We start from the raw sequence: 19,536 nt of genomic DNA, 5'->3' as shown, positions 1-19,536 counted from the left end.
CATAAAAAAATATTTGTAATCACAAACTAACTACTTATACTACTAGATAGCACAAGTTTCAAGTCTGGGTAGAACCATAGGGAAGCATGGAGATTAGTTCCTCAAAGCCATTTTCAGTTAAAGTGGTAAATGGGAGGGGGAAAGGGGGATGCATAGAAAACAAAGTGCAAGAAAGTAAAAATAGAAATGCAATAGAGACTAGTATATCCAAATGTAATTTTAGCTTCTTGACTATGCCCAGCCCAATTGAGTGAAATCCAACCAATGGTCCTAATTACCTAATTAGCTAAACATGTATAGGTGAATCCATATTAAACATATTTAACTAACCACATTATGCTCTAGGGATTACGTTAGGATAAACATTTAATTTCTATCGTCTAATTAAACATTCAATACGACTTCTCCTAGGTCGATAGGATAACTTCGTTATAGACAAAAAAATTACAAGCCTATTTAATCTATTACTTCTCAAAGATTAACCACCAATTTCATGTCATATTGTAAGTTAACTTAACACATTCAATCATAAATCCTCAAGTAGTTTGCTAGAGAATCAAGAGAAAATGTATTCACAAAGCACATTTAGATGGAAAGAAACTCATAGCCAAGATATAAGAATTACATTCAAACAAATCTCCCAAAATTATATAGAATTCATCCCTAATGAGTTATTTCCTTAAGTGCTGATTCTAGGTCTTGGACAAAAGATACACACGCTTTCACTGACCTGAGAGAGACTTAGTTTATGGTAAGACCATACATATATTGTTCATTAGAAGAATCAGTAGTACTTAAGGAGTAAGAGGAAATTATAGGGGTAAAATGGTAATTTGACCTAGCTGTAATTACGAACTCGTGAAGGATCGATTTACTTGTAATAGTTAAATCCATGGACACAAAATGTAACTGTTGGGGTTGATGCCTTAAAGTCTCGTGTCCTATAGTTTGTAAACTGTTTGTATGAACACTTGTGTTGTATAATATATGATATTTACTTCACATCTTGATTTTTCTCAGTTGTATGTTTTATTTGCTTTACCACAAACCAATAAACATAAAATCCTTGGTTATCTGTATGTAACTTAAGCATGTATGTGGTGACATACAAGTGAATCATGTCTTGAGTGATAACGAAAATGTTCTGTAGTATATGGATATAGGAGGGAAACCTTATCCTGGTAACGCTATGGATGCAACCCACTTTATGGAATGGTCAAAAGTGTTGTGACTTGTCACAGATGGTCTGATCTTGATCTTTCGTGTAGGGGACATGCGAGAGGGGGCGTCCTATACAAAGAGTTTGTATAAGACCTGATCATGAAGTGTTAACGTCTCGTTATATAACACTGTTCATGATAGAGACTTCACTTCACTAGGATGACCATAAGTAACATGACCTCAATCCTGAGTGAGTTGGGAACTCCTGCCATTGAGGGCTGTCCTTTGATTTGTATACGTGCAAGTGGCCAGGTTTCTGATTCAAACCTACTATTTTGGGGATTTGTCTGATTTGAGAGCTAGGAACTTAGCCACACAAGATGGAATTTGCTCCTTCCCGGAAGCAGGGGCAAGTAGATATATAGCTCCCTTAAAGGCTGATTCCAGCGCTTGAACGATGTGGTGCCACAGACCTTCTCTTGGCCCGAGAGGTGTTCACACATAGTTGGACTATGTTGTATTGTTCATTAGAGGAATCAGTGGTACTTAAGGAGTGAGATGTAACTACAAGGGCAAAACGATAAATTAGGCCAACTGTAGTTACGAGCATCTGTGAAGGTTCATCATACTCATGATTGGTTATATTCGATGGCACAGAAATATATATGTGGTAAGAAGAGTTCAGCTATTGGTCTTTAGTGAAATGCCTGGCAGTTAACGGATGGTGGATCTCGTGGCTAAAGAGTTTAGTCAGCTATTCACAGACCATTGGTGCTTCGAGCCACAGGTTTATTAGGTCCCCTAGGTAGTTTGGATAAAGTCGAGAATCAGTGTTTGGGTCAGTTTGAAATGTTCAAATTGATAAGAGGGAGTTTGATTATATATGATATAATTGAACTGGTTAATTATATATGATATAATTGGCTAAATGTATAAGATACATTATTTTCGAGGAAATTAGATATAAATATGATTTATATCAAGTGGAAGAGAAATTACTATAGTAAATGTGTGATACCAAACTATAGGGTAAGAATATAATATGGTTATATTAATTTATTATTAAATTGATTAATTATGAGATAATTGGCCGACATATTCTCCTCAATCGTGCGTTAGTGAGAGCAGCCGTGTTCGGTTATGGTAACCGAAGTATAAAATGAAAATTTGTTTCATTTTGTAAAAGTTCGAAAATTTGCAATCGGTGTGGAAATATAAACGATCTCCTAGCTTGAGAGCCTATACAATAGAGTCTCGTCGTCTAAATGATTGCACACTAGCGTCTAAACGGTCGCCCCCCTTTCCCTAAACGATCACTTAGCTTTCCTAAACGACCGCTTAGCTTGCTGTGTTTTCTAAACGATTGTATACCTTTTACTTAACGACCGCTTAGTAAAAACTACACGACCGTGTAGCTTTGTCTAAACGATAAGCATCCCTGTTATACGATAACTGTCTTCTCTCCCTCTTGTTTATCGTCTACACGATCAGCTTTTCCTCCTACCTTTACCAAATTCACCAAAGACCATACTTTGGATTCTCACTCCAAGAATACCAAGGGCTCCAACTAGTGGTGTCGTCCCTGTTTCTTACTTGTTCGTGCTTGTTCATGTTGCTGCTGTTCGTGTAGACGATCGTGCTGTCGCAACCGACTATTTTTCTGGGCGATAGAGTACGTTCGCTACATTTGAGTTCGAGATTGAAGAGAATCTTCAACTGGTATGAAAACCCATTCCCTTGTTTTTATTTATCAAAGCTTGCCGTTAATTAGTATTAATTTGCATAACTATTAGTTAGAATATATGTGTTGTATTTTGGTCACAATGAAATCGAAAAGATCCGAACGCGCTCATGGATGCTACTCTTAAGAGATCCTTCAATAACGACCCGACTCCCTAGGACTCGAGCTAGGCTGTTACTATACACATACATGCATAGAATTTAAAATGACACATTTTCATAGCAAAATAAATGTTAAATAAATAAAGTTGAATAAAAGATTTTCATTAAAACTAAATAAAAGTCAAATAACAGGGTACCCATAAATCATAATTAGAAATTTATTGAGTCTAGAAAATTGTAAAAGTTTGGAAACAAATACTAATTAGTAAGTTTCAAACATGAAGACTGAAAGTGGAAAAACATGAAAGAAATCTAAACATCATGAGCGGAAGTATAAAACTGGTCCCAGTGGCTCGATCACGGATTCCGCTTGTCATTCGCCAGCGCGTCCCTACTCTTACCTGAAACATAAATAGGAGAAAGGGTGAGTATAAAATACTCAGTAAGTAACCCCACTACTGGGGTCAGGCTAAGCATTTATATCCAATAAATGCAACATGAACTGAAACTCTCTACTAGTGGGACCTGAAGATTTCCCTTACATGGCTCACTTTTTTTTTCTTTCCCCTAGAGTGCACCTCTTACGTACACCCCAGGTTCTTCTTTGATTGTAGGGACGTGTACCTCTTTCGTACACATGGTTATGCACATACCTCTTTTGTATACATATAACCCACTGAATGTGTACCTCTTATGTACACATGGTTATGCATACACCTCTTCCGTATACACATAAACCACTTAATGTGTACCTTTTTTGTACACATGGTTATGTCTACACCTCTTTTGTATACACATAACTCACTGAGTGTGTACCTCTTTCGTACACATGGTTATGTATACACCTCTTTCGTATACACATAACCCACTGAGTGTGTACCTCTTTCGTACACCCCAGATCCTCTCAAAGAATGAAGGGATGCATACCTCTCTCGTACACATGGTTATGTATACACCTCTTTCGTATACACATAACCCACTTAATGTGTACCTCTTTCATACACATGTTATGTATACACCACTTTCGTATACACATAACCCACTAAGTGTGTACCACTTTCGTACACGTGGTTATGTATACACCTCTTTCGTATACACATAACCCACTGAGCATGCACCTCTTACATACACCTCAGGACCCTCTAGGTATGTATCACTTTCATACACACAGCCCTAGTACATCTCTTTTATGTACTAGCACTCTTGGGCATGCATCACTTTAATGCAGTCACATAGTCTGGAAAGGAGAGGAGATTGCATCTAACTTCATATTACATATAACATTCACTTAATCCTGAGTCCTCTAAAATCTCCTCATCAACCTCAGTTAATTAATCTCAACATACATATTTAATCTAGTTTTAAATGGATCAATTGTAGCACATCACTCTTATGCACTAAATCATGTAAACAATCACACGTTCGAAATTTCATAATACATCATATAGCATACATACTTTCATAATAAATCACATAAATATGTACATCAACAAATGCTCCAACTTTCGCCTAGCTTTAAGACATTCCAGTAGTAGTGTCTCTTAACTCATAATCTAAGGTCATGCTTAATCGTCTTTTTAATATGTCTCATAAAATTCTAAATCATGCTCATACATTAACATGCTTTAGACATATTATCACATGCTCATATATCTTTTCTAAATAGTCCCTTCAATCTTAGAACAATCAAAATTATCCTTGTAAACAGTCTTAAAATCTTCAAAATAAATATTAAATTTTTTGCCCGACACAAAGGCGGTTCCAGTAGTAAGATTACTCACTTTGATATTAGGTTGAACCAAAAAGAAATTGAATCTTTGTGAAATTCTTGAATCCTTAATCAAGCCTAAACATAAACCAAGCTTTAAAATTAATAACTAAAGCCAAATTCCAAACACCCAAATATTACAAAATATTTCCAGATAATCTTACCTAAGGTGTGGTCCAATTCGAATTCATCTTCTAAACCTCCAATTTTAAGCCTAAATAATTAGCAAACCAAACTCTTCTTCATCGTGAATGAAATTCTCGAATCAACCCCCCAATCATAATTTGAAATTAGGCTTACATAATTAAAGCCTGAATCATACACATACTTCCCTGCCAATGTCTCAAATAAATTATCCATATGTAGCTTCGTAAAAGAAAATCACTTCCAAAAGACTACCAAAATTTCTCAACAACCAAAATTAATCCACAAGAGGGTCATCAAAGCATAAAACTTACCAAAACTTGCTAAAACAAACTCCAACTTCACTGAATAACACCTCCATACCTTCAAAAACTTGAATTCGAAGTTGAAACACAATGGACATCATCCAATTATTGTCAAAAGTAAATAGGCATCAAGAATCAATCGAAAACAACCCAAACGATAGAAATCTTACCCAAATCGATATATCCAGTGACGGCAAAAGTGGACAACACTTGAGTAGTGACCGAATAGAGGACGTGAAGAAGAAACTGACGTGGCGGCTTTATGCAGCGTCGGGCGATTAGGTATGTTTGGTTAAAGACCGACGATAAATGTTATTGCAAGGGGGAGAGAGAGAGCCGTTGTGGGTGGCAATTGGAGACAAGTAGTAAAACCCCCAAACGGTGGATGTGCAGCTTAGAGAGGTGATGTGGAGTTGCGTGAAACGGAGAAAATTTGAGATGAGAACTTTGTTTGCAAGGGTTTAGAAAGAGAGAGAGAGTTGGGTGGTTGGGGGTCTGCATGAGCTTCTAAATAAAAGAAAATAAAACCTAGTTTTCTTTTATTTTCTATATATGTAGATCCACAGTAATGGTAAATTCTTCGATTAAATCTTCTCATGTTATCTCTTCAAATTTTAATTCTTTTATAAACTTAATAAAAAATTCTAAATGTCCTTTCCCCCCCCCTTTTTAAATCTCCACCACACAAATATATAAATAATATATATATCTAAAATATATTCTTCCCTTTCCTTTTCTTAAATTCCAAAACCCATATATATACTTTAATATATATATATATATATTGTTCTCTTCCTTTCCTTAATAAAATATATCACATTCAAACTCAAGTCTTTCATCTCTTCACCAATTAATTAAATAAACCTCAAAATAAATTCACAAACTTTAAATCACTACTTTCCAAAAATCCTAAATAAATTAAATCCAAATTTACAAATCTTTCTAGATACTTGATTTAATAACCTCCAAATAAACCGATTATCTTCTCCTAATTCTTTACTTAAATTTTGGATCCAAATTCTAAAATTAAAGAGGTAAAATTTTAAAACCACAATTTCCCTTTTTCCCTCTCAAATTTCACAAAAACTCAAAATTTATTATCCTAATAATTCAATTATCTCTTCCAATTAATTTAAACTCTACTCAAAGAATCCACATTAACAAATAAAACTTCTTCAACTATAACAATTTGATTCCAAATCACAAATATTAGGGAAACTAAAACTCAATAATTTGTGATAACTAACTTAAAACTTCCTACAGCTCGGGATGTTACACAACATGTTCTACAGTGCGAAGAGTGTAACTATGAGTCTTTAGTGTAGTGACTCATAGTTAATGAATGTTGGTTAATTTAATCAAAGATTTTAATTAACTAACCTCGGATCATTGGAGCTTTTGATCTGTAGGTCTATTAGGTCCACTTGCTAACTCACAATGAGTAAACAAGAACAATAATTTTGAAAAAACTTGAATTGTTCAAATTAAATATGGGTACATTATAATTATATATGATAAAATTAATATAATACATTACAATATAAAGTTAAATTTGAATAAGATTCAAAATTAAACTTTATAACAAAAAGAAATTTATTGTATTTGGATAAGATTCAAATAATCATTAATATGAATTGGATTCATATTGAAATAATATGAATTAGATTCATATTAAAACTATAAATTAAAATTTAATATGAATGAGTTTCATATTAAAACTATAAATTAGGAGAGAAATGAATATTAAATGTGTATTTAATTAAATAGGACATGCTTAATTAAAATCAACTAATTAATTAATTTGATTAATTAATTATTATTTTATTTAATTAACTTCATTTAATTTCATTTAGTTCAAATTAAATAAAGGGTGTGGTTGTTTTAATAACTCCCCACTTGCCATTCAAGTCATTCCATGGCTCAAGCTCAAGAGGAGAATATGGCTGGATAGATGGATTGAACACTACTTATATTGTGTGTTTTTCCTATAACATTAGAAACCTAATTCAAATTTATCTCAGTTTCAAATTTTAAATTGGGTATTTAAAAACATTTTCAAAAAGTAAATAATAATGCAACAAACTATAAGTAGTGTTTAATATCTTAATTTTCCAAAAAAAATCGAAAAAAATAGTTATCAAATGGAAGTGATGTCAAAATAAAATTTTTAGACCTTATGAACTAAATTGGGAAGAGAAATGATAAAATTATACAAATGTTTTAACATATTATATTTTTTTTATGAAAATTATTGTTATTATTTAAGATAAAATTTAAACTTCGAGAGACTTAAATTTAAGATTTATTGGAAATGAAAAGACTAAAATTTATCATGTACCAAAGTATAGAGATGAAAATGGTATTATATTAAATATCGCTAATTTATTTATATTAATTTCTAATATATTTGACCCCCCCTTTTTTTTAGAATAGGTGATATTATTATACAATACAAGGGGATCATATAGCTCGGGATCAAGACATCAAAGCAACAAAGCACAAGCAAATATAGGGCAAACAAACCAAAACAAATCCCACAAGATAAGACCAGAACAAAACTAACACATAAAAATAAAGTCGCAGACCACCAGGGAGAAAGCCAGAGAAAAGAACCCAAAACCTCATAAACTAAGGGTAACAACAAAACAAAGAACAACGTAAAGATCAAAAAGAAAAAACATATGTAAACACACTAGATAAGACCAAGAACGTCAACCCGCTAGGAAGCAGCACGAGCACGAACCGTAGAGATCATAAGGTGTCGACCTCCATGCAGCCGCCGATTACGCTTTCAGATATAGTAGATGGAAGTACACTAGAAAACATGAAACAACTTACTATGCATCCCCTTACACCGACCCTACTCGGCACAACCAACTCAGCCCCCATCACCCAACCCCCGCCACTCGATGCGACGAACCCAATTGACGCAACACCTCAGACCACACCTCTCTCCCAAACCCGCACTCAAAAAATAAATGATCTCGCGACTCCACACTTCCCTCACACAGAAGACACCCCCTACTGACAACACTCCCAAACTCCTCAACCAATCTTGCGTACCCAACCTGTCCCTCACAGCTGACCACGCACAGAAGGAGTGACGCGGAATACTACCCCCCGCCCAAAAAATATTAGCCAAGCCACCTAGGACGACGAGGATGCAAATTCTCCCACGCAATAGCGATAGAAAACTGACCACTAGCATCCGGCACCCAAACCCAATAATCCTCCCCCCTCATTCTAGGCCCCACTGCCTGAAAAAGACCCTAGATCTCAAACAGCTCCCAAGATACTATGGGCCACCTCCAACCTCCCTCACCATCCATGAACTTTGACAACCGCACCTCCAAACTACTCCCTGCATCATAAATCACCGTAGATCCATATGAATCAAAAATCGCACCCCCCGGTAGCCAAGGATCCCACCAAATAAAACGACCAACCATCGCCGACCATCCAACAAACCAGATGCTTAAATCTATCTCTACTACGCAAGATAGCCCTAAAGCATTAAGACCTCCCAACCTCACTTCGAATAGCCCACAAAGACTGTCCACGCAAAACATACGCCTCCACCCATGCCACCCATAATGATCCCGATTTAATTAAGAGAAGCTAGAGCAGCTTCTTAATAGCAGCGTGGTTCCAAGAGGCCACATGCTTCACACCCAACCCCCCTTTCTCCCAACGGTAAGTACAACTCATCCCATGCCACCCGTGTACCACCCCAACTCATCGCACTATCGTTCCATAAATAACTACGTAACAGACGATCAACCTCATGAGTTACACACGCAGGCAACACAAAGATACTACACCAAAAAACCTTAAAGAACTGTAAAATAGACCTAACAAGTTGCAACCTCCAAGGAAAGAAGAGGGACCGCACTACCCATCTTCTAATACGAGTTGTAATCCTCTTAATCAAAGGCACACAATCCACAACCCTCAACCTACCCGCCAATAAAAGTAAACTCAGATACCTAACAAGTAGCGAACCAAGAGAGAAACCCATAAACGCAGATAGTTCCTCCGCCTCCCCAAACTCCATACCCCCAACAAACATGGAACTCTTCCCAACATTTGCAACTAATCCAGACAGCCCTGCAAAATCTGCCAGGACCTGCCTCACAAACTCCAAAGAATCTCTCTCCACTGCACAGAAAATCATCAAATCGTTTGCAAACACCAAATGAGTCAGGCCCACACGCTTATACCGATCATGGAACCTAAACCACACAGGAGGTTTATTCAACAACCTAGACAAGACCTCCATTACCATCACAAACAAAAAAGGAGACAGCGGATCCCCCTGCCTCAACCCCTTCTTACCAGGAAAAAACTCTTTAAGGGAACCATTAATCATCACAGAGAACTTAGGCGAAGTAATACAAGCCCTCACCCAACTAACAAACTGAAGGGGTGTACCTATAGCCAATAACACACCAAACAGAAAATCCTAATTTACCGAATTGTACGCCTTCTAAAGGTCTACCTTCAACACACAACGCGGCTTCCCTTTGCCTTTCTTATAGCCCCCCACAAGCTCCTGACACAATAAAATGTTGTAAAAAATTGACCTACTCGGAACAAACATAGACTGGTTTCCACTAATGAAAGTAGGCAACCACAACCGCAATCTCTCAACTAAAATCCTCGAGATACACTTATACACAACATTGCAACAAGAAATAGGACGAAACTCCTCCATACGTTCAGTTCCCCGCCTCTTTGGGATAAGAGTAATAGTAGTAGAATTAACTCCACCAAGCAGGTAACAGGTCTTAAAATAATTGAGCACAACGTCACAGAAATCGTCCCTAATCACATTTCAAGCAGCTCTATAAAAATCCACCGAAAAGCCATCAAGCCCAGGAGCCTTCCCAGACTTCATCGAGAATAAAGCCTTCTGAATCTCCTCCCGACTCACTGGCCGATCAAGCGCCTCCACCCCTTCCTCGAACCAGCTGAACTGCACAATATCCCAATTCGGGCAGTAAGGATCCCTATACCCACAGGCTGAGACCCTAAACAACCTGAAAGAACTTTAGCCACCCTGCCCCCTATCATGCACTGTCTGGCGAGTCCCCCAGCATCCACGACAATAAATAAACCACTACAACTGCTCCAGTGGCGCGCACCTCTCCAATCTCATCACTGAACCAAAAAACCATCAGTGGCCCGAGCCGCCTCCGACACGTCGACTTTGAAAGTAGGGATCCTTTCTTACTCAGCCTGAGTAGCCTCCATAAATATGCCCTGCTGCTAGCACTCATTAGCTAAAACAGAGTATTGCCTACAAACGATGTACGAGAAACCCGCTTTCAACTGCCTTCAAATTTCGCAACAAGCTTAACCAATAGGAGACATAATCTCAGACCTTCTCCACACTGGACCTAATAGTATCAATAAAAACCCCAAACCTCTGCCCAATGAGAAAGAATAACGAAAACGTAGGAGGCGGCCTACTTCCTCGTCTCCCTGTAGAACTGAAGAGGGTATGATCAGAAATCCCCCACTGACCAACCCTAACCTCCGAATACGGAAAAGCTACCTTCCACGCCTCATTAGACAAGCATCGATCCAACCAGCGCAAGATACCATTCCCCTGAAGTTTACTAGTCCAAGTAAACCAGTTACCTGTCACACCCAACTCAACCAGATCCGTCTCCAATAATGCCTCATCAAACTCCTCCATCTTTCTCAAGCTAGGACAACCACCAAAATCCTCCGAAATACTATGAATAGCATTAAAATCCTCCAAAACATCTCTAGGAAGCTACCACGTGACACACACATCACTCAACTGAGACCACAAGTTCCTCCTCTCGCTCGCGAGATTAGAGGTATACACAGCACCAATATGTACCCTAGTACTAGATACAATATCCACTAAGGTTCCAAAAATAAATTGCTCCCCACTGACATCAATAGAAAAATCATAGACACTCTTCCGCCACATCACCCAAATCCTCCTAACTCTCCGCACACTATAGCTACACACACAACTCCAAGCATCACCAAACCTACCCATCACCATATCAAAATTTTCGCGACGAACCCTCGTCTCAAGCAAACAGTAGAAAGTAACAGAGGAGGAAGCCAGAAAGTCTGCCACCACCCTGCACTTGACAGGGTCATTCAACCCCCTAACATTCCAGGAACACCAAATCATGAATCTTGCAAGAAATCACACCTACCACCTCCCACTGGGCCTTTACCCGAACTCCCGGACATCCCATCCATAACAGACAACGGATCAGGATCTTCCTGCTATAGAGCCAAAGCCAATGAGTCTCCCCCTTCATCACACAAAACATCAAACTGATTACGGTCATCAACATGCTTTACAAACCGCATAATTCTAGGGGACCCATAAACTACTCTGCTCCTTGAGGGTGTCGAACCCGGTGAACCACTTCCACCCCTATGCCCCACACCTCCTCTATCATGCCTACGACGACTAACCATAGTAAACTCGTCAGCACATCCCATGCCCTTATTCCCATCCACTTGGCTAATTCCCCTCGCACCAATACCCAAATCTTGCCCCTTCTTCACACTTTCAAATTCCCCATTCTCCCCCAAACACCCCTCATTACTGCCACAATACACAACTCCTGTCCCTTATCCACACCCTGTTTCTCACACACAATCCTAACATGCCCAAAGGAACCACAACAAGAACACCTACGAGGTTTCCACTCATACACTACTGGAATAATAAACTCCTGGCCCCACATTCTAACAGTGACTGAAGGGGGCATTAACGAATCACCATCCGCCTGAACACAAACCCTTACATACAATAATCACCACCGCTCTCTTGTTGCAACATCAAATGAGACACGTTTACCCACGACACTAGCTACCACTGCTAAACCTCAATCCATCCATAACTCCAGGGGAACATGCTCAAGTTTAATCCAGATAGGAACAGAATAAAAAACAAAGGTTTCAGGAACAATACTTGGGGACCAATATCGTAATAAGATGGGCTTGCCACCCAAGTGCCACGGACCATTCTCTAGCACCCAATCCTGTGACTCTACCTTCTTAAACTTAAAGATAATCAAAACGTTCTCCAACAAGGTAATAGTTGGCATCTCTACACGTCCCCAAATTTTTTGAATAAGTCAAAAAATAATAGTATACGAAAGTTTGGCATCCACAAATTGACCAACCAACGATTTCTCCCACAAACAAACACCTTCATCAATAATCTCCTCACAAGGTTCAACAATAACTTTATCATTTTCAACCAATGGGAGAATGAACTCTAAATTACCCCTCAACTTAGACCCAAAAAGGGCGACCCACCCAACACCTGTCTCTTATACACATCTAGATGTGTATAAGAGACAGCCTCTGCATTAGTCCACTCCCTTCACTCAACCTCAGCCCATTCCCAACAGACCCACTCACCCCAGCTCCCTCAAGGCCCAACCTAACCCCGTTCACAACCCGGTTTTCAACTGGGCCCTTAACACCCTTTATGCTCCCAGACACACCCTTCACTTCCTAGGCCCCCACTCCAACGAGCCCAAACCTTCCTGCCCAAGAACTGACCCAATACCCAGCCCACTCGGTTTATCCCTCATAACCCGAATTTCTTCTGGTTCTAGGTTAGACGACAGAGACTTCTTCAACCCAATACTTCTCATACCGGACCCTTCACCTTCCTCAAAACGACTGTCAGACAACCCAAAATCTTTTACCTCCGAAGAACGAGCACCCAATCCTAAATCGATCTCCGGTCTAAGTAGATGAAAGGGTTGACGAGCAACTCGACCTCCATTCTTCTCCTTCAGTCTTAAAGGCGACTGCTTCCGCACCATCGTCACACACTAAAACCTCCAAACTATCAATGCTCGAACCTAAGATCTAAAATGGGCTGCCAAAACTCATCCAACAACCACCGTAGACAAACAAACCCTCACCGTCACCGACTGAAAGCCATTTGCCAAAAACCCAGATAACCCAGATAACCCACCTTCTGCCAACCCGACACCGTCACACCTCACCGGTGGCTGAAACGAACCAGTCACAAACGAAAACCAGTCACACCTCATCGTCGAAACCAAAACCAAATGAACACCGGAGGACACACCAACACCTTCGAAACAAACGAAACCCTAGCACCCAAACCAAACGAACACCGACGGCTGAAACAAAACCAGTCGCGAACGAAAACCAGACGGCGGAAGAACCCAAACAAATGAAACCACTCGTGAACGCCAGAGAAGATGACCGATGAAAACCCACTCCCGTGAGGACGGCCGCGTTGATGAAGGTGGCGGCCGACGGCCATAAACCCTACAACGGCGGAAACCCCAGAGAAGAAGGACCCAAATCTCGCACTTGTGTTATGAGAAACAAAACCCGCCCTGTAATGCATCCTGAAAGTTGAAACAAATACCCATCTTCCAGCTCAGCATTGGACCAACTAAGTTGATAGAGACAGTGGCTTGGTATCTTAGACGTGGAAAAATTGATGGATTGTTCTCTTGATGGATGCTTGCAAATTCATGATAGAGACTGAAAGTGAAAAATCTACAGTTACATTAAAAGGACAAGACAGAGAAGGGAATTTAATGAGGTGGGTTAACTTCAAAGCTCAATGATAAACAAGTTTGAGACCCCACTTTGTTACCTTGTCTCTTCAATTCTGGCTGGCATGGTAGTAAGTTAGAAAGATGTTGTTAATAGAGAAAAATAATACCCTTTCTTTTTGTGTTTGCTTAAAGTAGATCCATTGCTTGAAAAGTGTTTGACCATTTTTGCCAACAAGTCCCATCCAAGGAGTTATTATTTAGAATTGGTATTTCCATAATTAATAAAGCATTGGACATGGTAGATTTTAGCGTCAATTAACATTAATGGAAATGAATTAAAGAAAGGGGAAGGTTGAAGGAATTTAGAATTGGAAATAATAAGAGTTAATAAGAAAATCAAGTCATTTACATTTTTCATTACCTGAATTTCGAACTTTATGGATGTTTATACTTTGAACAAGATTTCTTTTATGTCAATTACATATCATCACAACGTTATAACTGTCTAAATACAAAGTTCTAATTTATGATCATTACATTTCAAGAAATTTATTAAACATATGTGGTATTTGCGTTGAATTTGAAATTAAAATTGTATGAAATGAAAAAAAAAAATTATTAATTTTTTACAAGTATAAAGGACTAAAATAGACATTTCAAAATTATAACGATCAAATAAACAACTACAAAGATCAAAATAGATATCTTGAAAATATTAAAATTAACATACCTCAAAGTTGGCTGAAATAAAAATATAATTAAAATTTAGGGTAAATATCAATTTATATCCTAAATTTTAGGTTGTATCAATTTGAACCCTAAACTAATAGTTATATCAATTTAAACCTTGAATTTTGGGATATATCAATTTAAACTCAAATTAATAATTGTATCAATTTAAACCCTTAACTTCCATAAGTATATCAATTTAAACCTTATATTTTCATAAATATATCAATTTAAACCTTAAACTTTCACAAGTATATCCAAATAAAACATAATGGAGGGTTTAAATTGATACAATTGTAGTTTGAGGTTTAAATTGATACACTTAGAAAATTTTTATGGTTTGAATTGATACAACCCCAAAGTTAAAGGGTATAAATTGGTATTTACCTTAAAATTCAAGAGACTAAAATAGTACTTAATTAAACATATAATTACCCTAAAATAGTACTTAATTACACTAAACACTTCATTAAACATATAATTACCCTAAAATAGTACAACCCCAAAGTAACCATGATGGTAACAGTAACAATATAACCAATTTTCAGATGCAATTGGATTGAACATGCTCTGCTCGTCAATCAGTTTGCATTTTTTTATTACAGATTTAGAAGTGAGCCTCATGTGTCAATATGGATGCAGAACACAAATAAACAACACCAAAGGTAATCAAATGGAACCTACTTTTCATATTGAATTTATTACCTTTTTGGTGGGGTAAACATGACTTTACTTCAACAATTTCCAATATATTTGATTTAATTTTTTTTCATCCAATCAGTTTCCAACCATTCAAACAACAAGTCACATCTAAATTGTCTAAATAAGCATAACTTAAGAATAATTGACATGTATAATCATTATAAAGATTTGAGGTTCAAATTTCCCTCCCGATCCAATGTGTTGTACCAAAAAAAATTAAGTCTAGATTTTTGTACTGAACTTAGCTCAAGAATTCTAATTCTAATTCCATGATTACTACGGTCCCTTTTTACATCCAGTTCTCCTATATAGAATATTAGGGCTATGAAAATGAATATTATATAGAATGGGTAATTCCATAATTAGCAAAGCATTAACCTGATTTATTATTTTTTTTCATTAACATTTTGCTACAACCAAATATTATGGGTAATTCCATAATTGTTTGGACGTAATATACATCACTTTGCATAAAAATTGAGGAAATATAAAGTTAAAACATTCTGACTTATTTAGTAATCATTTGATTTCTTTTATTTTTATTTTTTAAAATTAAGAATATAGATACTACTTTCATCTCTAAATTTCATTTTTGTTGTCTACTTTTTATTAATAATTTAAAAAATCAAACCAAAATTTGAAACTAAGAAAAAATAACTTTTAAAAACTTGTTTTTATTTTTAGAATTTGACTAAAAATTCAACTATTGTACTTAAGAAAGATGTAAATCATCGTTAAAAAAAGAGAATAAAAAAAAATGGTGATAAACCGAACCTAAATATTCATGAACAAGAAGATGGTTGTTGGGACGTAATATATGTCACTTGTGGAAATATAAAGTTAAGAGTAAGTTCATTAGTCAGATATGAATTTTAAAAATGGAAAGATTTGAGGAATTTAATATAATTTTTAAGTAATCAAGATAGAGCAATAGTTTCGCGGTACATCCTCGACTACACCATATTTTTGCAGCCCACTCCAATTGCACAACATAAAAGAAATAAAAAATATTTATATAAATTAGATCGTGACAAGTTGTGATTAGATCATTGAACTAGGCTACAAAAATTGGATGTTGTCTAGGATCAGAATGTATAGATGTATTTTTGATGATTTGTAAAAATATAAATTATTTTACCTCTTTTATCTCAAACAACTAGAAATCTTTTTTTGAAAATGCGACAGCTTGATAAGGAATTCATAAAAATAATTATATCATGCGATCACACACGCACAAAGTCTCTCTATCTACAAAAGTTATAAAAATCGTGCTTTTTAAGTGCAGAAAATCTAATTATGTGATCGCAAGGAATTCTCAACGCCAACATTGAAATCGCATAGTTGAACAAATTGGTAGCCATATACAATAAAGGATGACATGACGCATGGGCGGTGGAAGTCAAATCAGAGACCAAGTTGGTAGTTGACAAGAAAGCTTTATGGCAGTGCCAATGAACTTCTGATACAGAGCACGTAGAGCATAAGAGTATGGAATTTAATGCACCTTATCAGCATAATCATTATTAAGAGAAACTACAAGAATTTTAGGCTTTAATATCGGTTGGAAAAAGTGAAACTGGATATACAATGTTAGTTTTTTAAAAAATGGATCTTTAATGTCAGTTTTAAACTGACATTGAAGATAGGCTTTAATGTCGGTTTAAAACCGACATTAAAAGTCTAACTTTTTTTCTTACTTTATTGAAAAATCCCTTTTCTCATTTTCAGCTCGCGCCTACACGCCCAAACCCTTTCATTTCTCTCTTTCTCAAACCCTATCCGTTCGTGGTCATGTGAATTAGGTTGTCCATCGTCCGTCCGTCTCCGCCACGTTTGGGTCTCTCCTTGGCCGTTAGTCTTAGTCGTTGTCCATCCGTCAGTCTCCTTCAGTTTCCGTGGGTCTCTATCAATCTTCAACAACACAGATCTATAGTCGTGGGTCTCTGTCGTCCGTAGATCTGTAGTTGTCCATCCGTCCAGCTTTTCCGTAAAAAATTCAGAACCCCAGGTTGGTTAATTTGGTGGGTTTTAAACTCATAAGGGCGTCGTGAAGCTATTAGCTGCAATATAAATACTTCTTTTTTGTTTTTGGGTAAATTCATTTGGGGTTGAAGTCCTTATAATCCAGTTTTCTTTCGTCATTTCTCTAATTTTAGCTTTTCTTATGCTTTTTTTTCCTATGTAATAGAGTTGAACAATGATGAGTCTTGACTATATTGTCTTGAGAATACTTTTTTGAGTTTAAAGTCTGGATGAATCCAAATTATATTTTTTTTGCAAGGATTTGAATTAATTTTGATATCTTGACTTCAAACATGTTTAGTCATGACTTCAATACTTTAAGATGTGTTTATGATTGGATTGACGCATTAATATTGATATAAATTAATACTAGATTCATAATCATCGTGTTTTCAACTGACCTGTGCATGTTTAATTTACATGGAATGCTTCTCATACTCAAATCTAGTTTAATTAAGGTTCTTAACAAATGAATTTGGGCACTTCATTTTGTCTTTTTCTGTGTTGAGTAAGCCTATGGTCGTGCGTTTGTGATCGTTTAGAGTAGAGTTCTTGTGATCAAATTTGTAATTAGATGATTATTTTACTTTAACTAGATCGTTTGAAATTTATAGGTTTTAAATCTCTCTCGGACATTAACATTTTTATTCAATATTCCAAATTTGAATGATTTAGCTGGCAAATCTCTAGTGAAATAATTGATCTGCTTTTGTGTATCATGTTGTTGGACTAAATACATAGGAATTTAAAGTTCTGACATATTAGACTTCTCATAATTTATAGATGGATTCTTATGTATAGAGATTTTGTGTTATTGAAATGTTTCAAGTTTGGTATTTGGGCCATTTTCAAGACTTTCTCCCGATCTTGTGATATTAACTTATTTTTCAATGCGTAAAATTTATGTTATTTGTATGAATCATTTTTATTTGGCTCATGGAACAAGCTATGGTTGATCATTGTTCATTGTCATTTTTTTATATATTTGTAAATAGATTTTTCTATATATAGGTTTTCAATGATTCATAGAATAATCTTCTTAAACTTGTCGATGGGCCTAATTTACCCCAGGGTGCATTTACAAGGAAAGTAATATGACAAGTCGGTTCTTTTGCTATATATATATATATACATACACACACACCTAAGTACTCGTTTATTTTTTTTTATACAGTAGTAACTTATGTGATTAATGATTTTCCTGGACTTGTAAAGCTTGTAGTTTAACTTTTGATCAGACAGTTCTTTTCAATCTCTTGAATCATGTTGTTGTTTATGGTTATGCCTTTTACATAATTTATTATGTTTCTAATTAGTTTTCTTCTTCACATTAATAACAGTTAGTTGCTGGAATTGATAAGTTATTCATACATGCTTTTAGGGTGTTACTTACTGTAGAATATACCAACTATTTAGGTACCGTTTAGGTACATGCTTTTGATTTTTGAGTGACATGTTGTTTGAAATTTAGGTGTAAAATATGTAGGTGTGTTCTTTAGGATAGAAAACCTTCCATGGAGCTTCACGTTTCTAAAAATGTATGTTTTTGGCTATTGGGTGGGATATGATTGATGTAATAATGACCGAGCTCTTTAATTGGTCTCATGCATAAACACTTCAATCTTCATTGCCATTGCTAGTTTATTAATTTGTTCTTTTACTTTTATATCAATATGGAATTAGACTCTTTAGGTGTTATCATGACTTTTGCTTCTTGTTTCTCTTTTCTTCTCCTTTCTGATTGCAACTATGTCGAAGGGAATTCTCGTTCAAGAAAGCTAGGGAGGTTACAAGACTTGGCAAGGCATAGGTATTGTTCTGGCAGAATTTTTCAGGTGTCTTAACTACCCAATTATATTGCATTTTTCAGGTGACATTCATAGAGGAGTAGATCTCATTCTTTCACTTCTTAACAAATGTATGCGCTACAGTTGGAGGTAATTTACAAGAGTTACTTGAAAGAAAGAGAGAGAGTTTGGTAGATTGTAGTTCATGGAGTTGAATATGCTTTTGGACTATAAAATTGACAACTCACAAGCCTTCTAGGTAACATCCAAGATAGACTTGCTCAGTGTGCACTATTCTTTTTTAAAACAGTTAATTTTTTCATTATACTAAAAATATTTCCATAATTCTCACAACTCATCAAGAAAAGAAACAATGAAACAAAGAGTCAATACTCACCATACTTCATAACAACATTAAAAAGGTTGACAAGTTTTTCCAGGCTAAATAGGAAGATTGCATTGGACATGTTTTAAGAAGGTTGACAAGTGGAGAAAGTGCACCCAACACAAAAAAGACT

General features: G+C 36.4%; 1 long non-coding RNA gene across 1 annotated transcript; it reads left to right on the top strand.

Moving 5' to 3' along the window:
• Window positions 1–16,949: 16,949 nt before the first annotated feature.
• LOC120074143 lies at window positions 16,950–19,327 on the top strand. Its single transcript, XR_005480909.1, has 2 exons — window positions 16,950–17,217; window positions 18,990–19,327. It is a non-coding gene; the product is annotated as an uncharacterized LOC120074143 (long non-coding RNA).
• The last annotated feature ends 209 nt before the right edge of the window (window positions 19,328–19,536 follow it).

This window comes from Benincasa hispida, chromosome 3, assembly GCF_009727055.1.
Source record: "Benincasa hispida cultivar B227 chromosome 3, ASM972705v1, whole genome shotgun sequence".
NCBI classification, from domain to species: domain Eukaryota; kingdom Viridiplantae; phylum Streptophyta; class Magnoliopsida; order Cucurbitales; family Cucurbitaceae; genus Benincasa; species Benincasa hispida.
The sequence above is the reverse complement of the archived record's forward strand: the minus strand, read 5'-3'. Positions and strand labels throughout refer to the sequence as shown.